We start from the raw sequence: 6325 nt of genomic DNA, 5'->3' as shown, positions 1-6325 counted from the left end.
CTTTTTCACGTGTTCAACAACTGAAATGTTGACACATTCATCACGGACAATTTACCGTGATCATGTATGGACTCAGGATTAAAATCGAGATATTTAGCATGAGTTGTTGAGGAATTATTCTTGTCCTGTTACAAGCAATAAATATAGTAACCGGGGAAGCGTTGAACTCTTTAGTTTTAGCTCGAGTTTAAAGCGGGAGGGTCGTCACCTACGCACGCGCGGCAGTCCCAAGCGACGATAACCACGCAAAGGCTCATGGGTAGACGCTTGCTTGTAAACAGTGCCACGCTATGGCCATCTGACGCATGCGCAGGTGACGACTCCCCGCTTTAATTAACTATTTACAATATTCACCTCTATGCCATGCCTATCTGAATGCGCATTGCATCTTCTGATGGTTATTATGCGCAGCATATCAAGGTCGGGTGATGACATCGAAAGATCATTGTAATTATTCAATCTAATATATTACCGTACCTTAGTAATACATTAGTGCATACACGCACGGATTGTTTTTTTGTATACGCCACTAGACGGTTTACCAATTTGATTCAGTGCTGCACATTAATTTAAGAACCCCGAGCGAGCGTAAATGCATGTTGTAACTTGCAATGTATGTACTCATAAATTATAGCGGCAAACATCGCGGCAAGTACGCCAACCTAGTAAATGTGGCTATATTTGAACACTATAACAATTTGGGGTCATTTATTACATTAGAGGAAAGCAAATTAGCTGCGAAGTACATCGATAAATATAAATCAAACTCATGTTCGACGCGTATAACTCGCTTTGTTGATGGAGTATATCAACGCACGAGTTATATTGCTATTGCTTCTAATTTCTTGCTTTTTTGCTATTAAACAATGGCGTCACACTCGACATCGGTACGGCGGAGAAAAGGAATATTGAATAACGGTGGATAGAGATAATAATATATTCATACAGCATTTTACTTAACGCTGCTTTAAAGAAGCGCTACACAATCTATGGTACTCCTGTGACGAAAAGACACAAGTTACTGATGAGGTCTCGTGGAGAACGAGAAGGCCATTTGTCCCTCATATATGGAGTGCTTAGAACTCTTATTTTATTAATAATGAAACTAACAAAGCTGAAACACAATGGTTCATGATACCAGAAGCTATATTGTATAAATATCTCGTTTTTTTAATAAACGGGGAAATATAATCTCTTTATTGTTCAAATGGACAATGCGGTATAATGTGACCCGTCACATTACAATATTGATAGCTACTTACCAAGTCTCATAACAATGGCAACACACAGAGACAAGTTTCAATTGAAAGTCAGATTATATATTTAAACTGGAATGACTTTTAACTCGGCTATGACATTAAACATTTTCTTCGCATACGTAATATCTCTAGTGACTAATTGCTTGTGACGTTACACTGTAACATGCTGAACCTTTAGACCCGGCGACATATAACGAAGTGACTGGGGCAGTCGAACTATTAAATGAGCTTCTGCGCCCTGAGGATCACACGATATTTCGATTAGACAGCGAATATAGATAAGAATCCTATATTACTTATTGACATATTCACGACCAGTATAATCACATTTTGTTCTCACCTCTGTGTTTTATGGGGAATGATTTCCCATTCGTAGCAAATGTGAGAGAAAACGCAAAGATTAATCAAATTGTTGTTTCCGAAGAGAGTAACTGTGCCCAGGGAATAATGTTAGAATTAATTTGAATGGAAGTTGGTTTCTGGGGGGTATTATGTTATCATCACAGCTTCATATTTAGTTGGGAACTATATAGTTTATCATTTATTCATGTGTTATCCTTATGAGCTACTATCGCGAAATACCCCTAAGACCGATTTTACTATAAGAAGGGTCAAACTCATTCCAAAATGTCTTAGTTCATAAATCATCGCGGTCATTACCGCCAGATCATGATTCATCGAGGTCGTTACGGTGAGATCACGATTAGGAAAAAAATAATTTATTATAATTAACAAGGAAGGTGTTGAAACAATGACAAATGGTCAATTTAACTAATGACAACCCATAGCTTTATATCAGTGCATATGCCACTGAAGTCCGGCACTGTCGTTTCCATGCTTCCCAACACACCTTTTAGGTACACGAATACGTATATCTTTTTATAGCGGCGTAGTTGTACGTGCAGTAGTAGTAATGCGTCATATCAATGCAATATTCATTCAAACATTATACGCCCAGAAGCAGTCGACGTAAAGTTCGAGGCATTGTCACCCGACAATGATAATAATACCATAATTTATAATCTCCCGGTATGTCTTCCTACTTTCGACGTCAGTAGACACGAATGATTACAAATAAGCCGTAAGCGAGCATTTATATTTCTCTGCCTTGTGGTATATGTGTTTAGATGGAACTGAAGCTTCGTTGTATGAAGCATGCTTATAATTCCTTTTAGGTTTAAAAAGTTGTTGATAGATGATATTCGGCGCACCCATGCAAGTGTTCCACATAGTAAATTAAATCTTGCAACTAGTCCAAGACATGAGTTTGAAAAATGTCTTTATTATTTATTAACTTCAAACTCACTGAAGGCAATTAAAAAAAAACATGTAACATGTAATGAGCGAACATACTAATTGCGACAATTATATACGCTATAAGTTGGGTATTGATACAGTATTAATAATAATAACAGTCAGTCAATTAATAATTCTCGATAAATGCAAGACAATAATAAATTGCGGTTGTATCTCAAAATATAAATCATGTATTTTCTGAAGAAAAGAGTCACCCGTACGTACGGCTGGTGAATTGTCTTGGAGACATTGCGTGGGGAACATTCGGGTATTGCCAAATATGAGAAGGTCCTAATTAAAATCAATAGTTAATTCACATGTACAGTAATTTAAACACCTGACACACCCATTTTGGTCTAAGCACCAGCTCAACTTCAACGCACATGATTAAATTATTCCAGAAAAACTGTGAACACGATATTAATGTGTGAACAATATATAATACTTTGTGTCACAACGCCAAAGATTGGTGGGCCTGCATACAAATGACCATATCATTTCCGAGTAAAGAATTATACGCTACGCGTGTATTTTATGAATTTGCCAGTCGCATATCAACTGGATTGTCGACTGTTTGCAAAAGTAATTTCTAATACAAAAGAAACGACACTGCCGTTGGGGATGAAGCAAACTCTTAAATTTGTTAAATCGGCCACCAGCGAGACCTTGTAGATGCATGTCAAAAAAAAGTGATTTATAAAAATCCTTTCAGCGCCAAGTGACCTCCAAGTAACCCCCTCTACACTAAACAGTTTTTAGTTATTGCATTATTACCTAATTGAAAAACTACATTATATGCTTTTTAATCATAACATCAATAACACGTTGCAATTAGGGAAATATGACGTAGGATGATGTTATTTATTTCATATGTACCACGGGACAAAACTTTAAAAGACTCATTTCGGAAACCACCACTGATATAACAGTGAACCACGGTGGTCAGTTCTCTATTTTGTTAACAGTGACCCATTCCCATCCTGGTATTTCTGTTTGTGTACTGTATTAATCTTCGAGTTTATACTTCCTTCTATAAATCACAATATTAAATATACGGTTTGGGTCAAGGTCACATCGACAAATCTAACCCTGTTATTTCATTTCACAGAATAAATGATGTGTAAGTTGGACATTAAACATGTTTCCCTTCTGCAAAACACCATCACACAATTACATTAGAACCTTTGTCAATCGAACACTATTGTTTATGGCACAGAGTGCACATTATGCGGACTCGTTCAGTTGCTAAGGCGTGGGATAACCTCAGGAAGTGAGTATGTGACCACAACTTAGGCATCGATAACAACATTAATGCGTTAATGGACCATGGTGTGGGTTTTACAGAAAAATATACCATCATTTAACTTGATCCAAACAGATGTTATGACTGAAACAACAATGTAAGTGAAATAGCTAAAACATTGCATTCCAGTTCAGTGATATGTTAGCTATGCTTTATAAACTTTCCGGTGTTCATACAATTAGAACAGCGTTCTTTAGAATCTCATTACGCCATTTACGAATACTGTAATCGAAGGTCTATCACTAATCCTCAGTTATGAAAATAAAGCTTGTCTTTATCAAGCCAGACTTTGCTAATTGGCCTGTTAGAATTGAAAGACGGATTTGTGGAGACAGGAATAATATACGAGTACATGGAGAAAGAACCTGAATATTTGAAAATACGAGAAGCGCTCATAGTTTCACATACACACATACCAAGACAATAGGTTGGAAATTATTCAATTATGATATTCTAAATTTTGATATTTGCAAGTTCAATACCAGCAAATGTAGTTGTAATTCATGTTCTCTTGTTATAAACTTATCTTTAATAGCCGGTTTCAATCAGTCATCTGCTTACGGCTATGTCGTCATCCCAGCAGATAAAGCATCCAATAGCATTATTTATTCCCGTAAGCACTATTACAGTGCCACATAAATGAATTAATTAAAATTTGTATTCAGATGGGAATAATAACACACACACCGTATTTATCTTGAAGAACTCAACCGCAATGACACAACATAGAGCATGAATTTACGTTTCACGCTGTTCTATTCTTCCAATTGAATCTATGGTTTGCACGCTAAGTTTTCCCGTACTTTTCAAGTAACATTTCCTCCGCTCCGGCTTTTAGTGTATACGTATACAGGCCTCGACATTGAAATGTAGGTCATATGCTGCTAAGCTAGTTAATCCAGGTTGCTCCAGCAATAGACTGGTTAAGACCTTCAAAATTGCTTTTGATGACAGAATATTTCTAAATATGACATGTCTGTCAAACAAATTATAAGGGACAGCATTCCTAATTACGACCTAATATAGATCACTTATGAATAATCAAGATTAGATTTTCCTTGACATCAGTTACAATGTGAAACCAATCACGATGGGTGTAACTAGTCAGCAAGGTTTTCCTAAATTCTGCTTAATGTACCCCATCATATTTCCACAGGTTTAGCCCTTTCAGGCTTATTTTAGCACATATTAAGAATCAAATTGGCGGCTTTTTAGTCATGTGTAAGTAAATACAAATTGTCGATTTTTTGTAAAAGTAAATTGATGCATACGTATGTATCAGTGCAGTGAATACATTGTAAGTAAGTAATTTGTTTTTACTGTACGCCATATTATAATGCATAACGCACTGAAATTGTTTTGGTTTTTTTTAATTACGGCTGAGTATGAATAACAAATATTGGTACTAGATCAATACAATTACGAGACAAGACTAGAATTCTTTGATTGTGCTGAGTAAGCAAACCGGTATAATGGAATTTATGATAGAAGGTAATGTCTCATTGCAACAAAAAAGATTAGACCTGAGTAATCGATTTCTATCTGCGCTTGTTCGATCGAGCCTGCAATACGGTCGTCAAAAATATCGTCGTGCATATGCTGTTATATGGGAGAATGATGTATATTATTCTAGTTATTCTAATATATTAGCAATCACGTGATTATTTACCCTTGTCGACATTTAGTCCTAATCAAGTAATACATCGGCTAACTCATCTAACTGTTTATTAAATGTAAAAACTATTACTAATTATAAGTATCAACACATCAATGCGCGATACAATTGTCAAGAGTGCCCTGTCCTATTTTTTGGAGCTATTGCAATGCCTTCTGATATTAATCGAAACAAATATAATATCTTGTGCAGATCTTCTGTAATAAATGTATAGGTAAATTTCTCAGTAAAAAGAATTTGATAACCTATGGTTATTGCAAATTCCCAACTATGTATTTTAGTGAGAGATGCCATTTTTGACCAGGCAGGTAAGCGGCATAACTGTATTTTAACAAATTAACAATGATTGATAGAAGATGCGATGACGATAACATAATATCGACGAAAGAATATTTATTTTGAATAGATGTATTGCTGAGTATATATTTCTTCCGATTATCAAAAGAAGGATGAATATTTCTACGGATCTTGTATCAGATCCCCAAACGTGTACTTGTCCATATTGAGAGATATTGCTCTGGAACAGCATTAATTAAAACAAAATGACCACCGGTCGGCCATTTGGAATCAGGTCGTAGAACCACTAAATCTGTATATATTTGACATGATGTATAATGAATATAGAAAATTTGAACACAATAAGCATAATCATTAAAGCATGTCAGTGATATAGCTCTAGAACCACAATCATTAAAAAATGATCACCAGTCAGCTATATTTTGAATCCGATCTGAAAGACAAAATGACGTGCATCAGGGACCAATAATATTAAATTATGTTTGAACGCAACCC

This window comes from Saccoglossus kowalevskii, chromosome 2 (genome assembly GCF_978046115.1).
Source record: "Saccoglossus kowalevskii chromosome 2, keSacKowa6.1, whole genome shotgun sequence".
Lineage (NCBI taxonomy): Eukaryota > Metazoa > Hemichordata > Enteropneusta > Harrimaniidae > Saccoglossus > Saccoglossus kowalevskii.
Note: the sequence above shows the minus strand (reverse complement) of the source record.